We start from the raw sequence: 21,094 nt of genomic DNA, 5'->3' as shown, positions 1-21,094 counted from the left end.
TGATGAGATCAATGGTCACGATTCGATCAGGTGTGATCAAGAGGCACAATTCAAAGTTAACAGTCACCAACTGTTAACTACTTTTTAAACAGTCACAATGTTTGAAATTGTGACTGTTCAAGGTGCCTTCTCTAAACCAGCACCTACCTTTTCTTCATACATCTTCACAAATTATTTAAGGAGCATGAATCAAACTCCAAATCACACAATTTCGAAATTCACTCACTCTCTCTCTCTCTCTCTCTCTTAGTCCAATCTGCTACAGTCTCACATTTCTTTGGAGACTCTTCAACTTTGCTGGTTGCAGATTCTCGCCCAAGGCTCTGTTGTAACCTGGGAACGAATTTGCTTGTAACCCAACAACAAACTCAATAAAACTGAGTGGGGGCAAATAACGTTCTAAAGACAGTGTCTTCAGACGCGCCTCAGAGCTTCTCCTCCAAAGTTATAGTGACCCCATTTTTCCCCAACAATAACTATGAAGGAACTTAGTTTACCTTGGAAAGGTTTGAGACTGATTGCTGTTTTTGGGTGATGAAAGAGTAAAACTTCAGTGAAGATGAAAATGAAATCTATGTTAATTGAAAATTTTGTCTTAGTTAGAATATTATGCATGACACTATTCACATATTAAGAACTATTTATCAACACTTCCAATACAGACTAAACTTAGATACATATAGTCACACTAATACACTGAATCTTGCAAACAGGAAAATACAGAGAGAGAGAGAGAGGAATGATGAAAAAGGACTCATGTAGCCAATTCCACATACTTGCAACAAAGATCTCTTGAGTTCAGTTGAGATATGTAATATATGGTTGGCAAGAATGCTGGATTGGAAAAGGATCCTAGGAACACAACATGTCCTTCTTATAAATCTCCAAAAGCATTTTGGAAAATATTGAACAGTTAGAGACCGGCATACTTGAGTAATATTACATAAAATTTCAGAATTTATGGTTGTTCTTCTTTGCCTTTGTCTAAAGGGAAAATTTAAAATCATCCCTACGACACTTTGTATCATTGCCATATTAAAATCACAAGCAACCGTCCAATGTGTTATTGAGTGCAACTTAGGCCATTCATTCTCTCTCCAGTTCTATAGATATACTTTTCTTCAGCGTCTGCTTATGGTTGAGGACTCTACAACCATGTCCAAGGGTCCCTTTGATGCTCACTAGGTATATAATGAGTTTTACTAGTTGTCTCCATACACAACTCAATCCGATATGACATCTCTTGAAGCACCAACAAAATTGGACCAATGAAAAGCTTTCATCATGTTTTAACATATTCAACAAGCCATGAGTGAGATTTCTTTTAGAGGATAGTCCATAGGTTTCTAAGGCAGCTGCGTAACCTCGGAATAGGAGTTGAAGGAGATATCAGGCCTCTTATCCAAGGTTGAACTTAGAAAACTAGGAGTTGAAAGAGATAACAACTCTCTTATCCAGTCTCCAAGGCCACTACACAACAGCGGGTGTGCTAGAGAAAATGATTTGGAAGTGGAAAATGAATGATTCTCTTATCTACTTTTTCAAAAGTCAGACTTTGAAAAAAGAGTTCGTTTGGATAATTATAGATGTTGTTACTAGTGTCCTTGATTGCGTTAACTCTTCTATCATCTCCTCCATGCAAGGAGTTTTGGGAATCAAGACCCATTTCTCAGACAACAACCTGTTGTTCAAAGAATTTTACAGTGAACTCAAAAGAAAATTTCGACCAGGATATCTAGAAGAAGATTACTTTGAACTTGGAATTTATGCTCTCCGAGCACACGATACCATTTCTACACTAACACAGGCAATGATAGAGAAATCAACTAGTAAAGTAGTACTTCAAGAGTGTTATTAGAGAAAGTACTATCAACTGATTTCAATGGTTTAAGTGGAGAAATTCGATTCACAGACGGAGAATTATCAATCTCGCCAATGTTTGGAAAGAGTTACAAAGAGCACAACTTTTGGTCGGATGACATTGGTTTCTTTGAGAACCTCGGAGAGAAAAGCGGTGGTGGTCATATTCTTAGAACCATGGAATGCTTGATTGGTCATTTTGGTCCCATAAATTGGCCGGGAGGACTACAACGAGCTCCACTTGGTTAGGGATTTCCTTTTAATGGTGAACTGATGAGAATCGGTGTCCCCGGCAAAACTTCTTTCCAGAAGTCCGTGAAGGTGGAACATAAGGAGAGCAAAACAAGTTTTACAGGTTTCTGCATTGACATCTTCCAAGCTGCTTTTCTAAACCGAACCAATGACTATTCTTTGTGGTATGAGTTCATGCCTTTTTATGGCTTGTATGATGAACTTGTTGAATAGGTTTATTACCAGGTGATGAACCCATCTCTGAAAACAAGTAACTATTGCAAGAGGAAGAAAAAGAACAATGTTTTTGCCTTTAATTGATATTATTTTTAAAAATATAATCTATTTTTGAAATTTTATTAAAAGTATTACATTTATTGATATTAGGGCCCAAAAGTTGCCCTTATCATCTATAATCCCTATTATTATTTTCAAGAAAATTATCTGCTAATAAAATTCCTTTTTCTAATTTTTAATTTTGAGTGCGTAAGGTTTAAGTTTTTTGTATTACAGTAGAGCTGATGAAGAAGGAATGAATATGTTATATATCCTAGTTTTTCTTTTCTTTTTTTAGCCTCAAACTTTTTCTAGGAAGGGTAGCCACCTCTAGGGGTGCTCACAATTCGAACTTGAACCGTGGGGTTATTTTTTTGAACCAAATCGACCTGTTTGGTTTTTAAGTATCCGAACTAAAACCAAACCTATGCAACCGGTTAACCAGTGGACGGGTTAATTATGGTTTAGTTTGTTAGTTTTTTTATGCACTCAAAAATTAAAAAAAAAAAAGGGAAGACGAAGAGAGACCGACAGATGGCCTGCTTTTTCCTATTGGGGAAGATGAAGAGAGATGAGAGACTGAGAGAGTGGAAACTGAGAGGGATGAGAGACTAAGTGAGAAGTGAGAACTGAGAGGCCGCCAGTCGGTCGGTCTGGGATTTTTTCCCGTTGGGGAAGAAGAAGAGAGATGAGAGACTGAGAACTCGAAGGCTGTCGGTTGGAGAATGGAGGACGCTAGTCGGAGACTTGGAGGCCATAAGTCGGTCTGGGGAAGAAGAGAGATGAGAGACAGAGAACTTTTAGTGAGAGAGAAAGGGAAAGGCGTTTAGGATAATTCGATTTGAAGAGAGGAAGATTAGAAAAGGGTATTCAATTTAAAATATATATATATATATATAATATAATATAATATAATATAATATATATTACTATACATATACTGGTTGGTTCGGTTAACTGCCATTTTTTTTCAAAAGGTTAACCAAAACTGAACGGGAATTGTCGATTAACCAAATCCAACAATTTCAGATTTCTCTTTGATCTTTTAATCACTAAGGGTCCGTTTGCCTTGTAGGCATGATTGAAATTAGAATTGAAATCCACCCTAGTAATCAAACTTGGAATCACTTATTCTTGACACCTGTTTGGTTCAATTAGGAATCAGAATAGAATAGGATTCTAATTGTTGTTGTTTGGTTCATTTGGAGTTGGAATTGGAACTGATTGAAAATTTTCAATTTTGTATTATTATTTTATGGTTATTTTTATTAATATTTTATGAATATATAATTAGTATTTTATTAGTATTTTAATAATTAATATCTTATTATTTATCATTAATTTATGAATATTTTATTAATATATCAATATATTATTACTATTATTTGAATAATATATTTATTGTTATATTTTATTAAATTTTATTATTATTTTCTTATTAGTTAATTAATATGTTACTGTTCTTAATTTTTATAAATTAGTTTATTATTATTTAATAAATACTTTCTTTATTTATTATTATTAATTTAATAATATTTTATTATTTTATTAATATTAGGGTTTGGGGGTTTCTTGTCATAAGGAAAAAATCTCGTATCTTAGGTTGTTTTTTTAGCCCCAAACTTTTCTAGGTGGAGGGGTGACCACTAGTCCTATCAATGATGATAACCAAAAATTCGAGTTCCAATTCGATATTCGATACGATTATTTTGATCATGTATTTTTGTAATCGAATCGAATTAGGATGTTATAATTTATATTTGATTAATAATTGGATTGGATTCAGAGTTGACCCATTCAACCTTAATAAAATTTGAATTATGGTATACTATAATATTTATTAATTTTAATGTATAAATTTTATATAATTATATTTAAAATTATAAAATTAATCATATATAAAATTTGAAAAATAAATAAAATTTTAGTTTTTCTATTATTTTAGAAAAGTTAAAGCAGAGTCGAATTAAATCCAAATCCAATAGGATACAAATTCGAATCCAAAATTTTAAATCCATTCAGATTTCGGGTGGATTTGGAAGCAAGTTCTCAGTAATCAGATGATATGCGGATTTTGCTACATCCAATCCAAGTCTGAACCGATTACATTCCTAGCGGCCTCCTTAAAATTTGTTATCTTAATTAGGTTGTGTTTGTCCAATAATGTCAGATTTCTCTTGATCTTTTAATCACTATGGTCCGTTTGGTTTCTGAGAAAAAGATGGGATGGGAAGCATCTTTAAAGAATATTCTATTTTCCATATGTTTGTTTTGAAAGAAAAGCTAGGATTGAGAGAGAAAGAAGTGGGATGCGGGTTCCCAATAATCGATACGTGGGGTCGCACCAAAGTGATGAGACCCCGGTGGGAAAAGAAAATTTGGCCATTTGTGAGAAAATATTATCGAGAGCACCTTGAAGGTAGTCATGTTCTTCCTACACGTCATCCAATAGTCATCTCTCCGACGCCATCTCTGACGATTTCCTTTAGCTTAAATCTGGCATCCCTTTGAGATTTTCGTTCTTTTTGGTATTGTTTTTGTCTTTGTTCGTTTTATGAGTTCCCCCTTCGTCTCACCGTCGTCTTCTTTTGTTGAGCGAATTCCCCCTTCAGATCCCAACACCAGATCTGGCATCTCCGGTGCCATCTCACCATTGTTCTATATCTTAGCATCAAATCTCTCATTTTAATGTTGGAACTCATCATATCAAGCAGTTTTTGTTGTGTTTATAATAGAACTTCCGTTTTTTGTAGTTGGGAACTCTCTGGTGTTATGTTAGGAAGCATATCTTCCGTTTTATTGTTGTTGGGAACTCATTAATGTTATTTTTTTATTTTTGGTTTGTTCCAAATCTGCAATAATTGTGATTATATTTAGTTTTTGATTTTTGATTTATTGTTGAGAACTCATTGTTCAGATCTTCCGGTTTGATGTTTGATGTTTATTATTGCTCTGTTTCAAGTCATCTCAGGTTTTTTTTTTTAGCTACTGAAGGTTACAATAGTTTTTTTTTTCTTTTTTCTATTCTCTTACTCTGTTAATGATGTTTATTATTGCTTTGTTTCTTATTTTTCTATTGAACACTAATACGTATTTAGCTTATTCTTTTCCTTATTATATTTGTTCGACCCAATTTTTACCATATTCTTTGTTTAGGTATAATTTCTTCTACCATATTAATTTTGATTGCAAAGTCAAGTCGTCCAATCAAACAAGCTCCCCAAATAATTACAAACTACAAAGACATAAAAGTCATGCAATGCCGGTTAAAAGGATGACAGTCACATAGTGTTCTCAAATAATCAATTCAAGATTGCAGTCTGAAAAGTAAAACTATATACAATTTCGTCTCAATATGAAACTTTCATTAAAATCGTAAATATTGTCCCCTCTCTTTACTCTCTTTCAAATTTTCATTTTCAACTTTGAAGTTTAAACACAAGCGAGTAGTCGGGGTGGAGCCCAGATTTCCTACTCACTCCCTATCCATCGTGAATTGCAATCACACATCTCTCAATTTATAATAAAGATGTGTGGCTCCAATTTACGATAGGTAGTGAGTGGATAGAAAAAGTGATTAGGAAATCCCGAATGGTTGGGGTGACCTACAAAATTTGGAATTAGTGCAGAAATGGGGTGGAATTTGGACTTCTCATGTATACATTATCATCAATCCCTCTTGGAGAAGAAATACTACGGTAAACAATAATTAAATATTCCCAGGATGAAATAGAATAAACACATAAAGACATGAAAAACTCTAAGGCTGTTTTGTTTTAGGTGTAAATTAAATTTTACACTGATAAAAAATATGAATCGGTTTTATTTTAGGTGTAAATTCAATTTTACACTAAAATATGAACCGGTTCTAGGATGGATGAAAATTTGAACCAGTTGTTTTTAAATGTTTACACGAATCATGTTTGGTTGTCAAGGTGTGTATATTTCTAACCATTCTTCTATGGATGTTAATTTAGTCTGGATAGCTTTAGCTTGTACTTAGGGGTGCCAACGAGCCGAACTTTTCACCAGCTGCTCGAGCTCGGCTTAGCTCGATTTCAACTAATCTCGAGCCCAATTCAATGGCTCGATTATTAAACGAATCAAGCTCGAATCTACTGGAACTTGACTCGTGAGTCGTGAGGCTCGTGAACCGACTCGAATATAATGTTGTTGGTATATAAATTTCAACTTACTGAAATTGAATGGAAATGACTTGTTGGGCCTACTGAGAAAGTTGTTGGGACCACTAAGAAAAAGAATAATAACAAAAGATGTGAGATACAATATAGGGGCCTCTAAAGTATTGGCCCAAGAAATTAAAGCCCAATATTAATCGAACGTGTAGGGGTGGGGGTGGGAGGCATTTAAATGGTTATAATTACACCCAAATTAATTAAGAAAAATCATGGCTGAATAAATTACCTTTTATGTGACACCCAATTATCTCACCTTGGCATGATAGGAAGAAAGTGACAAAATATTGTAAAGTTGGCGATGAGAAAGATTCTCTCAAATCATGCCAAATTTGAGGGTTCACTCAAATCAATTTGAGGGATTTACTCAAGTGGGACCTAATTGAATGACAATCACACATTAAGTGATGGGTCTATAGAAATGGAAACATGGTTGGCTAATGAGGACTAGCCCAATCAGATTAGTGAAAGTCCTTATATGTGTGGGATAAACCCCTTGCCAAGTGGCTTCTTTAGCAAGGCCCACCAATCAATGTTGATTGGATTAACCCAAATTTGGTGGAGATGATCATATTAATATAATTGGATAGGACATCCCAAGTTAATATGGTGGGTTCCCCTTTAAATTAAATGCAATTGAAAAGAAGCCACGAATGTGAAGGATTGACTTTCCTTTCATATAAGATTTTGAATTCATTTGAACGGAGTTGGACGAGTTCTTCAAATGAACCCAAGTCATTATAAAAGGGGAGATGGGATGAGAAGAACGACCCCTTGGAGGAGGAGAGCAGGTTTTTTTAACAGAAAAGAGAAGATAAAAAATAAATAAATAAATAAATAAGAGAAGGGAAAGAGAAGACAGAAGAATTTGAAAGAAGTCTAGCTCCCACACTGTTATTAAAGTTTCAAGTTAAATGATATTAGCTATGTGCATGTCAAGAGGCATGCTCAACTGAAATCATTTTATTTTCCCTTTCGGCTATCCAATTCTTCTATTTTGCTTTCGTTGCTTTTGACAAAGAAGAAGAAGAAATGGGCTGTACCAAGATCAAGGGAAGAAGAATCAGAATTTTGGCTCCCCAACCATTGAAGCTTCAAAACCGCTATAGCTCCGTGCCACATCAGCTGAAGAATTTGGGTCTTTGAGTTGCTGCAATCGAAAGCTTCATCAAATTACTACAACTGAAAAAAATTCTCCTATCTTGTTCGCATACAATTGATCATTGCAAGTTCTTTCTAAAACTACAAGTTGTCAAGATTTTCGGATCATATCCGTGACAAGACATAAATACAAGTTTGGGTCGTGTTCGTGACAAGAGAATCAGAGGGTTTTATTTTCCAAATAAAAAAAAAAAAGAATTTGTATCCCACTTACATTTTTGAAAATAAATAAATTTCTGTTATTTGTCTTCGTTAATTTTTGTGCTCCAAATTTGAAACGAAATTTGTGTCGACAAATGCAATGGGATCTATTTATGCTTCTACTTTTGCTCCTTGGGATGCATAATAACAACCTTTTTAGCCATTTGTGGCCATTGGAATGACAACTTTCATAGAGAGGGAGTAGTAATTGGAATGTTTCAGCTGTACCATATGCCTTTGGACAAGTAATTGCTTTGCTTCAGTTGGATTAAATAAAAGAAATTTTCTTAAATATAACTATTAATTTATCTTTATGCCAATGCATCTCTTTATACTGATTCTCAAATAATAAAAATCATGTACCTGTGACTTATTACATGTATTAACATTTAAAATCTAACTAATCACATTTAAAATTCACTCCTTTGAATTTATATGCAAATTTTGTTAGAAAATGATTCTTTATATCATTCACATTCACTAACCAATTGCCTCTATCCTTCCCAGTGAAGTGAAAAATATTATTTCGGATTATTTTTATCATTCACATTCACTAACATAAAGTTGCCTCCGCAACATGAGTGTTGTTATTGCCTTGTTAATATTTCTTTTTAGTGCAAATAAATGCCAAAGTTTCAGATCTTTAATGGATCAGAATCGTCAGATATATCTGCATCATGTCCCATCTAGGTATGAAGGGAAATTCAAAATTGACAAATCACAAATGAGAGAAATTGATCTAATGAATGTTCAAAAATCACAAGTTTGCAATGTAATATTGCCTTCTACTCAAAATAAGTAATCTTTAATTGATTGATAAAAATAAATAAATTTGTCTGGTTCCTCTAAGAACTCCCAGAATTTGCTTGAATTAGCATGTTGCAGGTGGTATGAAAATTCAAGTTTAGGAAATGGTTTGTGGAGATACAAGTTTAGGAAATTACTATTATCTTTCAATGTGACACAGGGCAAAAAAGAGATGGACTGCTTTTAGGGAAGAGGGATCATGGGGACCTGAATGGCCTTAGGAGGAAAAAGAGACGAATCTTTTACACCACTCACAAGAATCTTTACTAATATAAGAAAATAAAATAGAAGTAAAAGACGACAAGTCTTTGTTTTTTATATACAAAAAAAAAACTACAATTTACAAATTTATATAAAAATGTTCAGAGATGGCATAGGCATTGATATCACTCACTAGGTCTGTTCTCAGCCAGAATTTCATGGACACATAAAGAGTAATCAGAATCCAACATATGTCTGGGTTTCTGACTGAATAGCACAACTAAAATAGTCCATCTAATTTTTTATAAGCAAAATAATTCACATTTTTATTTACAAAAAGCAAAATCTCCAAATGTACAAAAGATGACCATACAGTGAACAAAGCAGCAAAAAGTTGATCACACCCTTCTTTTTACACTATTTCCTTTACATTGATTCCCCCGGTCCAGGTTCAACCCAACATAAGTTTGTCTTTGAAAATCCTGCTCTGACCAAATCATTAGCCTAACTGTTTTCTGATCTAAGAACCTACCCAAACAAGCAATTCATGCAGATCTCCAATGCCCTAACATGATCACCAGAAAATGCAGGATTCAAAGCACATCATTCCCAGATTTATGCCAACCTGAAGAATTTACAAGTGTCATGCACGATTCATGACAAGGCAAAAGAGATTGTTCAGTTAATATCTGCTATGGCTGAAATTTGAAGAGGTAGCTGAGCTCATAACCTTCCATGATTGAGACACCACTATGGCATGCCACACAGAAATTTTTAGAAAAACCTAGGAGAACCAACACTGATATCATCATATGGCTTTAGTATAAATTCGACATGCTCAAATTGCCCCATTGAATTGGAGAATCCAACCAGACAGGTAATGCAGGCCTGGCAATTCTAACTCCGGCTCCAATTCCAGTAACCTAGGAGGATTATTCAACATAGTCTGCAAAAAAAAAAAAAAGTTTATTACTTAGCATGGAGCTTAGAAATATAAAAGTACAGGATAATGAAAGAAAAAATGTAAAAACTTCCAGAATCCGTTTAAAGATACTAAACCTCAGATTGTTTAGGCTTCATGAATATAGCAGGAGAAATTAAATATGCAAGTGAATAGTTTACATGGTCAAAGACTTGTTCATGTGGAAACACCAAAATATTTGCTATTCTAATAAGAGAATGTTAGTAAGCAAGTTTATGCAACTCTTAGTTATCTTCACCCCATAGATAAGGTGGAACCCATGAAAATGCATGTCCAACATTGCCATGTCAACTCTCCAAGCATGGTTGAATGCATTAAATATGTATCTTACTGTATTGTATGATATATGTCAGCTTTCAGGGTTAAATAATAATACTAGGTGAGCATTAATGGTGATAAGATGGACACTGATTGAAACTAAAAAAGAGAGAGAATTGATCATTTTAGACTAAAATGTGCACAAACTCATTTACTAGCACTCGTCCATAAATACTAACGTGTCAGAGTCATGTAATGATCAGGATCTAAAAGAAATGTGTCCAAAAAATAATGGTCCACTGCTGCTGCTTACTTCTGTATACATTTTCTGTGGTCATGTAAAAATGCTTCCTCGGCTATATTGAACTCCTCCTTTGGATGAGTCTTCTTTGACGATGTCTCCTGTTGAAGACATGATATGTTGGTAATGTCGCCAAGAGCTTTCCAGTAGCCAAGGCCCCCTTTGCCTTTCGTGATGGTTGTTTCAGAACTCATGTTCCTTCCATCAACTGAAAATTTTTCCTTAGTTCAGCATATTACACATGACACTAGCCACAGATTAAGAACCACTTATCAACACTTTCAATACAGACTAAACTTAGATACATATAGTCACACTCATGCACCAAATCATGCAAACAAGCAAATTAATACAGAGAGAGAGAGGAATGATGAAAAAGGATTCATGTAGCCAATTCCATATACTTGCGACAAAGATCTCTTAAGTTCAGTTGAGATATGTAATATATGGTGGGCAAGAAAATGCTGGATTGGAAAAGGATCCCAGGAACACAACATGTCCTTATAAATCTCCAAAAGCATTTTGAAAAATATTGAACAGTTAGACACCAGCACACTTGAGTAATATAACATAAAACTTCGAATCTATGGTTTTTCTTCTCTGCCTTTGTCTAAAGGGCAAGTTTAAAATCATCCCTATGACACTCTGTATCATTGCCATATTAAAATCACAAGCAACCTTTCAATGTGTTATTGGGTACAATTTAGGTCATTCATTCTCTCTCCAGTTCTATAGATATACTTTTCTTTGGCGTCCCCTTATGGTTGATGCCTCTACAACCATGTCCAAGGGTCCCTTTAATGCTCACTATGTATATAATGGCAATTAGTAGTTGTCTCCAAACACAACTCAGTCCGATATGACATCTCTTGAAGCACCAACAAAATTGGACCAAGCTTTCATCATGTTTTAACATATTCAACAAGCCACGGGTGAGATTTCTTCTAGAGGATAGTCCATAGGTTTCTAAGGTTGCTGCCCAACCTCAGACTGGGAGTAGAAGGAGATAGCAACCCTCCTATCCAAGGTTGAACTTAGAAAACTGGGAGTTGAAGGAGATAGCAACTCTCTTATCCAATCTCCAAGGCCGTTGCGCAACATCGGGTGTTGTAGAGAAAATGATTTGGAAGTGGAAAATAAATGCTTTTCTTGTCTATTTTTTTCAAAAGACAAACTTACAGACAAAACAAAAACAACTGAAGCCACAAGTAGTTAGTTATAATGAAAATAGTTGAACTCACTCTCCATCACCATAAAGATCTCCAACAACAAGGCCAAAAAAAATTGATACAAACATTTTTAATACTAGAGCCTTTGTTGAGTCCAAACAATAATTACCCAGAATCGAGTTGATGAGTTATTAGTTACAAGGGCCTAATTTTCTAAGATATTAAAAAATCTTTGCTTATTAAGAATTTGATAAGCATGATAGATCCATGCTTTTCAATTAGTGTGGAATACAATGATTGGAAGATTTTAAAATAGTTCTCTTAACAATTTAATAGAAAGTTCAATGAACATTTAATAAACTTAATTGTCAATACATATGAATAAGAGCTTGTCAATGATAAGCTTTTTGGATCAGACCAGTGACCCAACGTACACAACAAAACTTCAATACATAACAATAAGCGCATTCACAACTTAAACATCTTCAATATATCCAACGATTTCATATCAGAGCATATAATAAACTTAGCTGTCAAATTCCAAATCCATTCAAGTTGTTCATTTGGTTAACTGGTCAAGGTGTGATTAACCATTTTTTATTATTAAAATTTGAAATAATAAAATACATATAGGTATGCATTGCAATATCCTAATGGTCCCCCAAATATAGAATAAAATTTCATTGCAAGTCTTTGACTTAAGGCCATGTTTGGTTTGCAAGAAGATTTGGGTGGGATGAGATAGAAAAAGGGAAAACCGGTGGAAATTTTCATGTTCCATATTTTGGTTGCAAAAGGGTAAATAGTGGGAAAATCAACCCAAGTTTTATTAATTAATTAATTATTAATGTTTTACTTATAATTATTTTCATGAAATAATTTTATAATTAATTATTATTAATAATTACTTAAATTATTAATTATTATTAGATTAATAAACCAAAAAATATTAGATATTTAATAGCATATTAATAAAATAATTGAAGAAAAAAATTCATAAATAAGATAAAATAGAAAATAATGAAAAATTAATCAATAAATATTTCATAAATAATTATTTTTTGAAATGAAATATTAAAATTATTAATTAAGTCATAAGTATTAAGAAAATAAAATATTAATTATAAAACGTAGAATAGTAAAAATTCAAAAAATAATTTTTATTATCAGTTAACTTAGAAATAACAACAAATATTTAATAATTTTATTAAAAGTAATTAAACTAAGTAATTTATCGATGAAAATTAATTTTGTATATTATGAATTAATAATATTAAAATATTAAATTTATGAATTAATTCATGGAAATTAATAAAATATAATATTACTAATAACTTATAAACTAACAAAATGTAAAATGTTAATTAACTAACTAATTATGGATTTTAAATAATTAATATCTAATTAAGAATGAATTACTAAATAATAAAAAGTATTATTAGTTACTAATTAACAAAAAAACTAATATTTAATTAAGTAATTAATGAATAAATAAATAAGGATTTTATTATAAATCTAGTTTGTGATTCAATAATATGATTAAATAATAAAAATTCTAAATAATTAATAGTAAAAATAATATTATTAATTAATTCATATTAAATGTTAATAAAATAAATTTGAACATATTAATTCTTAATAAATAATTGATTAGAAAATTATCAACATTAAATAATTATAAAATTTTTCAATAATAAATTAATAAATTTTACTAGGGTTGATTTTCCCACTATTTTCCCTTTTGCAACCAAACAATGGAACATGAAAAAATTTCCACTCATTTCCCCTTTCCCATCCCACCAAAATCTTTCCACAAACCATGCACAACTATAAATCAAAGACTTGCAATGAAATTTCTTCTATATTTGGGGGACCATTAGGGTATTGCAACGGATACCTATACGTATTTATGATTTCAAATTTTAATAATAAAAAACGGTTAATCACACCTTAACCAAATAACCAAGAAACAACTTGAATGGATTTGGAATTTGACAGCTAAGTTTATTATATGCTCTGATATGAAATCGTTGGATATATTGAAGATGTTCAAGTTGAGAATGCTCTTATTGTTATGTATTTAAGTTTTGTTGTGTACGGGTCACTGGTCCGATCCAAAAAGTTTATTATATGTTCATTTACAAGCTCTTATTGATATGTATTGACACATAAATTTATTATATCATTGAACTTTCTATTAAATTGTTAAGAGAACTATTATAAAATCTTCCAATCATTGTATTCCACACTAATTGAAAAGCATGGATCTATCGTGCTTATCAAATTCTTAATAAGCAAAGATTCTTGAATATTTTAGAAAATTAAGCCCTTGTAATTAGGAACTCATCAAGTCAATTTTGGGTAATTATTGTTTGGACTCAACAAAGGCTCTAGTATTAAATATGTTTGTCTCTATTTTCTTGACCTTGTTGTTGGAGATCTTTGTTGTTTATGGTGATGGAGAGTGATTTCAACTATTTTCATTATAACTATTTGTGGCTTCAATTGTTTTCATTTTGTTTGAAAGTCTGTCTTGTGAAAAAGTAGATAACAGAAGCATTAATTTTCCACTTCCAAAACATTTTCTCTAGAACACCCGAGGTTGCGTAGCGGCCTTGGAGATTGGATAAGAGAGTTGATATCTCCTTCAACTCTTTGTTTTCTAAGTTCAACCTTTGATAAGAGGGCTGCTATCTCATTCAACTCCAAGTCTGAAGTTGGGCAGTAGCCTTAGAAACCTATGGACTATCTGCTAGAAGAAATCTCACTCATGGCTTGTTGAATATGTTAAAACATGATGAAAGTTTTTCATTGATCCAATTGTGTTGGTGCTTCCAGAGATGTCATATTGGACTGAGTTGTGTAAGGAGACAATTACAAATTGCCATTATATACGTAGTGAGCATCAAAGGGACCCTTGGACATGGTTGTACAGGCCTCAACCAGAAAGGGGATGCTTGGACATGAACATGTGACTTCTCTCCTTTTTTATATGTATTTGACATTGATTTAAACGCAATTGAGTACAATGTAGCTTCAATCATCTAGAGAATTGATTCCAAGAAATTGGTTGTTGTCGAATGTGATTGTAGTTTTGAGAAACAAGAAATAGATGACTGTGCCAAACACATTTGGCGATTCTCGTGATGAAGATTCTCAGAATCCATTCTTTTCAAATGAAAGGATTCTGAGAATGAGAATCCCTAGAATTAATGCCAAACGGAGCCTAAATGACTAATGTACTCAGAGATGCAAAACGATTGGAGAAACAAACAATCGACTAATGATAAAAACACTGACAACTAAGACAAAGAATTACATAATATGAAGCTAGCTAGCGAAAGCTTTTTAGTAGCTAGCGAAATTGATAAACTTCCAGAGTTGTTTTATTCTTTTCCTATTTGAATATTCTACCAAGGAATACACATTTCTTACAAATATAGAAAGCAACTAGAAACCCTAGAATTAAAAAACAAATCCTATTGGAGTTAGCTACATTAATCCTAAGTTGCCATTCCATTTTGTTCAATGCCATATATAGAAAAATTATGGACCCTTTCTCTCTACTACAACCCATGTCTTTATCCATGGCTCTTCTAGCCTCTAGAACTTGTAACAAATCACTTCTTACAGATTTTGTAATTCAAAAAAGCATGTATTGAAATACTCCTAGATTAATTCAAAAAAGCTGACTTCTAACCTTATATTTTCTAGTGTTCCCTCTTATCCATCTCAATGTTTACACTCCCACCACACTCATTTTTGAACATGTTGTCTTGACTTCCCAACATTACTCCATATAACATTGCTCATTTTACAAAATTTTCCTTTGAATCGAAGTGGTATTCTCTTATCATATAAGACTCCATATGCACCACTATCTTGTCCATCATACTCACAGTTTTATATGCTAAGTTCGAAACTTGTATAAGTGACCATGCAATATATGCTAATTTACATTTTGAATGGACCTAAGCCCAAACCAGTGTAAAATCATCAGTTTGGGTACCGAAGTTGCACCCCTAGTATATGCCTATCATACCAATGTCAAACAAAATACTTACTAAGATTCAACAACATGTATTGCATGATCACTTATACATCACTCCGAATCCAGTGCACTTGTATAAGTGATTTTTCTTCAAGTCCAGGTTCAAATGCTACCATGTTAAAAGTGATTAACCAGCAACCTTCTCTTCTCCAATGCTTCTTGTTTATCTTTCCTATTTTACTTTCTGCTGTTAAAACAGAAAATAAAGTCAGATAACCAGTTCTAACTCTTTCTAGAACCCTTAAATTTCCCTCCATATTCTCCAAACCACCACCACCATCATCTATTTCAATGAGTGTCAGGATTTCTAATCAAGAGCCCATTGTAGCTCAAACGAACTCCTTCAAGCTTCCTAGGGTAAGGAGACAATAGAAGAGAACTCAGGAAAGTTTGTCACTTGGAAGAGATATACTCGTAAGGACAATAGAATACAAGCAATGCAGAGGAGAAACTAGAGGGGACCAAAGAGATTTGTGATAATGGAATAGAAAAACAGAGAAGAAACTTTTGTGGTAGCTCCCACCTTGTTGAAGTATTCTCCCCATTCCCACATATCTCCTTTTCAAAATGACTGTATTGAAACCTTTACTACGAAAACTAGTAAATCAGAACCAAAGATAATGACATATTGTGAAGGTATGGAAAAGCACAAAAAAAGCATGTAAGCAACAAAGAAAGAAAAGATTGCAAGTAAATGCCAGCACTATGTAGGAGAAATGGCTCTCCTCTGAAATTCTACATGAACTCATGTGGCTTCAATTCCAAAATTTTGACTGTTGTGGTTGCTGAATTTCCATTAATGAACTTTTGCCATGGCTTCGGTTGATGATGTTGTATTTGTGTGGTAATGGAATTTAAAATTCTTCAGGAGTTACGGGCTTACAGTCTTTGATGAGAACAAAAATTCAAGATAACTTGACTGGTTTCTGCCTGAGGTGTTAAAATCAAGGGAAAACCTCACTGAAACCCACCTAAGAAATTTTAACTCCACCGTTAACCAAGAGGAAATCAGTTTTGGTTTGTTGGCTCTGGTTACTGGTTATTAGTTTGGTGTGAACTTGCCATCATTGGCTCTATTTTGGGTATTGTTTCCAAAAGAGGGTAGTGAAGGTTTTACATTTCAGATTTCAGTTAAGTCCCATCTTAAAAAGAAGAAATGATATATTTTTTATTTTTAAATGATAAAAATCTTTTAAGTGAAATGGAAAAGCATCTCAGCATCAGGTCAAGTGGTTCTTACTTTTTACATGTCATTAAATCATTTGGGATCAAAGCAAAACCCCTTCAAGTTCAAAAGCACTAAAACTAGACTCTTTCTAGATGTACTCTATAATTAAAACTTTTAAAACATACAAAATGGTATGTTTTAACAGATTGTACTACAAAAGAACTGTATGTTTAAGATATTTAATTAAATTTAGCAAGAAATAAGTCTTGAGAAATGAAATTTAACTTCTAAAACTAGATATAGAACCATGATATAAGCATATAACATGAAATCAGTACCCATATATGCAGCTGGAATTTTTGGAAATGAAGTCTTATCTCCATTTCCTTTATCTGTCTCAGTTGTTTGTATCAGAGCATCGATAGGTTGATCCAGAAAAAAATAAGGTTAGTCCAGAAAAATTAGTCAAGTAAAAGCACTATCAATAATGCCACCATGATCCAACAGAAGTATAGGGGAAAAGAAAAAACAGGATATTTACGAGATCAGTCTATCTAAATTCCATTCAAGTGGTGAGATGTGTATATATATTCTCTGTTTAGTTGTGTATCTCTTTTGGGTGCTTGTATATATGTATATATACACACACACATTCTCTATTTCATAATAAAATTTCTCTAAAGTTACCTATCAAAAAAAGAAAAGAAAAGAAAAAAATGACAGTACTATTTCAATGGGTTCCAAAGGATGCAAATGAGCTGGCTGATTCTTTAGCTAAGCACGGGGTATATAGGGAGCAATTGTACTGGGCTCAGTTTGTAATTGCTTTTTCCTAGGGATTTTGTTTACCCCTGTTCTTGGATCCTTATTGTACATATTTGCTTACATTAATGAAATGAATAGAGGTGACCTTTAAAAAAAATCTAATAGAAAGAACTAAATTATTAGGCAAGTCAATACTAAGAAACTCTTGTATAAAAGTTATAACATCAAAAAAGCGACTAGCAGCCTGTCTTTTAAGCTTGGAAGTACAAAAGAAATCTTGATGCAAGAACCTAAAGCCTTGCTACATCAAATCACACTACATTAATTGAGATTTTGGTAGAAATCAATTGCAAACAAGAAGAGATGAGAAAGGAGCAGAGGAAGACTGATATGCTTCATATCATATTATCACAGATTCCCTCTTTGAGTAAGAGGTTGCAATTGGAGAAATTGTTTAAATAATATACCTTTTATGTTAACGAGGCTGGGTGTTGGTGCAATGGTTGGGTTGCTTGGTTGCGACTTGGGTGACCATGGTTCAAATCTTGGAAATAGCCTCGTGCACTGGCAACAATTGGGAGAAGCATAAAAAGTCAACACTTCCCATTTCTCATTAGGTTTCCTCCCATACTAAAAAGACTTTTGCAAAGAAAACCATGATCCACTAACGTCCACCGCAACATTTTGAAACAGACAACACACTTAAAAAGAAAAAACAAATAGAACCAACAAATTTTTCCAATCTCTAGACCCACTTTGGCAGTTCAATTCTCTATAAATCCTTTGTTATAACTCATTCCTTACCAGCTACTCCTAAACACCAATCAAAGCATTGATTATATCTTAACTCAGAGTCTCAGACAAAAGTAGCCAACTACAAAATAAATCTCAAAACCAATAATATCACTGGATATGAATATCGAAATCATAAAGACAAGCATCAAATTGCTATTTTCAACCTTTTCTCTAACCCAAATCAGAAATTGCAAAATCCTCTATCTACTCGTTACTTGTCTGAAAGAAAAGCCCCATCAAGACCAATCAATCTTTGCATCTCCAAAACCCAACATCTAATATTAATTTTCTTACAGAATTTCATACGTTATTTTTTTATCAATAGAATTTCATACGTTATGGTGAGACTAAATGTCTGAATCTGAAAGCCAAATTGAAATTTAACTCAACGAGAGCGCCGCGTTTGTTGCAAAGCCTCTGCAACAATGTCTTCGTCCGCTTGAAATCTACTTTGGAATTGAAAACCTATTGGAAATCCATATAGACGTTTCCTCCAGATCCTAGATTCTTGTCTCCAAACCCAAGAACTCTATACGATGACCACAGACAACTCAAAAACCAACAAGATTTGATGAATAAAAAAGCGAAAAAAAAAGGAAAGACGAAGACAACTAAGTTTCTTGGGTTCTGGCCTTCTGGGCCTCTGCTTAGACTAGCGCCGCAACCAAAACCAAATGCCCTATATTTGTTCGAGGTTGGAGGCACAAAGGAAACTTTAATGCAAGAAGGAAAACATAACTTTAATTACATTATACTAATTTGGAATGTTTTCACCAAAATTAATTGGAACTATAGAAAAAAAAATCATGAATAAAAGAAAGGAAAAAAGAAAAAGACTCACAGGTTTTCAGATTATCAAGCTCAATACTCTGAGCATCTTCGGGTGGAACAAGCCTTCAGCACCAAAAGATCGACTCGCGGAGGTAGCAACAGAGACCGAAGTCACAATTAAAAACTAGCGAGCGAGCGAGAGAAAGAGAGAGAGAGAGATTGTAGGTATGGAATAATGGAAATGGTATTTGGGTTTTGAATTTTCTAATTGCGCTTTTTAGTTCTAACGGTAGTCTCTATGCGACTTAAATGAATTGGGTTCGGCTTCTGTCGGTGCAAAGCCAGTGCTGAAACCGTTCGCACACTGCGAGGATGCGCCACGCGCGTCCTCAATTCGTACATTATCTAGACTCGTGCGAACTCTCTACACCCCGTTCGGCTTCAAGCTTCAGTCCAGGCACACAGTATACGCGCACCGTTCGTGCAAGATAAGGATGCGCCACGCGTCTTTTAATTCGTACGTTGGTTTAATACGTGCGAAATGAATTAAACGGAGTCTATCATTCATGCCGTTAGCTTCCATTAGTTCCTTTCCACTTCCTGCTCGAGACTCACTGGACTCTGCCGTCATCAGTCACCAGTCACTCTCACTCTCTCCCTTTCCAACCGGCGGTGATTAACAGCCATCACCGAATCTCTCAGGTATTTTGGACTCTGCCATGATAGAAACCGGACTGCTATCACTGGCGACTGTTAATTATGGATATAAAATTGTATTTATAAAATACTGTAATTATTAAAAATATTGTATTTATAAAATACTGTTAATAAATTTAGTATTTAAATACTGTTAATTAAATTAATACTGTATACTTAAAATACTGTTAATTAATAAATATAGTATTTTTTGAAATAATGTAATTAAACATATTAATATTATACTACATTTAAAATTAAACTTTAATTAACTAAATACAAATATACTACAATTAATTTAACATATACTGTATTTAGTTAACAGTAATTTAAAATTAATTAATAGTAATTAAATTACATTTAACATTAATTAAATGAACTGCACTTTTCTAATACTGTTAATTATTATTATTATTATTATTATTATTATTATTATTATTATTATTATTATTATTATTATTACTATTATTATTATTATTATTATTACTATTATTATGATTATTATTATTATTATTATTATTATTATTATTATTATTATTATTATTATTATTATTATTATTATTATTATTATTATATTTTTATGGATATAAAATTGCATATATTTATTATACATAACATACTGTTAATTCATAAAATACTATAAATAATTAATTAATACTATTAACTTATAAATACTTTAATTAATATTGTTAATTAAATGTTGTAATTAATACTGTTCATTAATAAATATAGTATGTTTTCAAAATACTGTAATTGATATTGTTAATTTATAAATACTGTAATTAATACTATTAATTAATAAATATAGTATGTTTTTATAGTACTGTAATAAATTAAATTATAGAAATACTGTATTTTTCAAAATAGTGTATTTATTGATTAAATAAAATATTGTAATTAACACTGTTAATTTATAAATACTGTAATTAATACTGTTAATAAAATATTGTAATTAAAATAAAATACTTTTAATAAATATAGTATTTAAAAACTGTTGATAAAATATTGTTGATGTAACCGTTTTTGGTCACGTACCATTTTTTGTGATGTATAAATTTTTTGGCTAAGTACCTCGTTGTTTGACCCGGTGGTGACGTGCCTTGGTGATGAGCTACTTGGTGGCGAACTCCCTGCGGGAGAACTATTTGGTGGCGAACTGCTTGATGGCGGTCTGGTGGCGAACTGCCTGATGGCGAACTGCCTGG

The 21,094-nt window shown here is 32.8% G+C and overlaps 1 long non-coding RNA gene across 3 annotated transcripts in view; it reads right to left on the bottom strand.

Moving 5' to 3' along the window:
* LOC148790126 (uncharacterized) overlaps window positions 1-19,543 on the bottom strand; it is a 54,107-nt gene extending 34,564 nt beyond the window's left edge. Inside the window, exons 1-3 of one of the 3 annotated variants that reach the window (XR_016078302.1) lie at window positions 19,264-19,542; window positions 18,095-18,191; window positions 9,232-9,879 (exon numbers count right to left, since the gene is read on the bottom strand). This is a non-coding gene — a long non-coding RNA (uncharacterized LOC148790126). Of the gene's footprint in view, window positions 1-9,231; window positions 9,880-10,678; window positions 10,722-18,094; window positions 18,192-19,263 lie in introns of those variants that run through there. The other 2 variants (XR_016078304.1, XR_016078303.1) reach the window with 2 other exon arrangements.
* Window positions 19,544-21,094: the final 1,551 nt, after the last annotated feature.

Source organism: Nelumbo nucifera, chromosome 7, assembly GCF_055504915.1.
Source record: "Nelumbo nucifera cultivar China Antique chromosome 7, China Antique-T2T, whole genome shotgun sequence".
NCBI classification, from domain to species: Eukaryota; Viridiplantae; Streptophyta; class Magnoliopsida; order Proteales; family Nelumbonaceae; genus Nelumbo; species Nelumbo nucifera.
The sequence above is the reverse complement of the archived record's forward strand: the minus strand, read 5'-3'. Positions and strand labels throughout refer to the sequence as shown.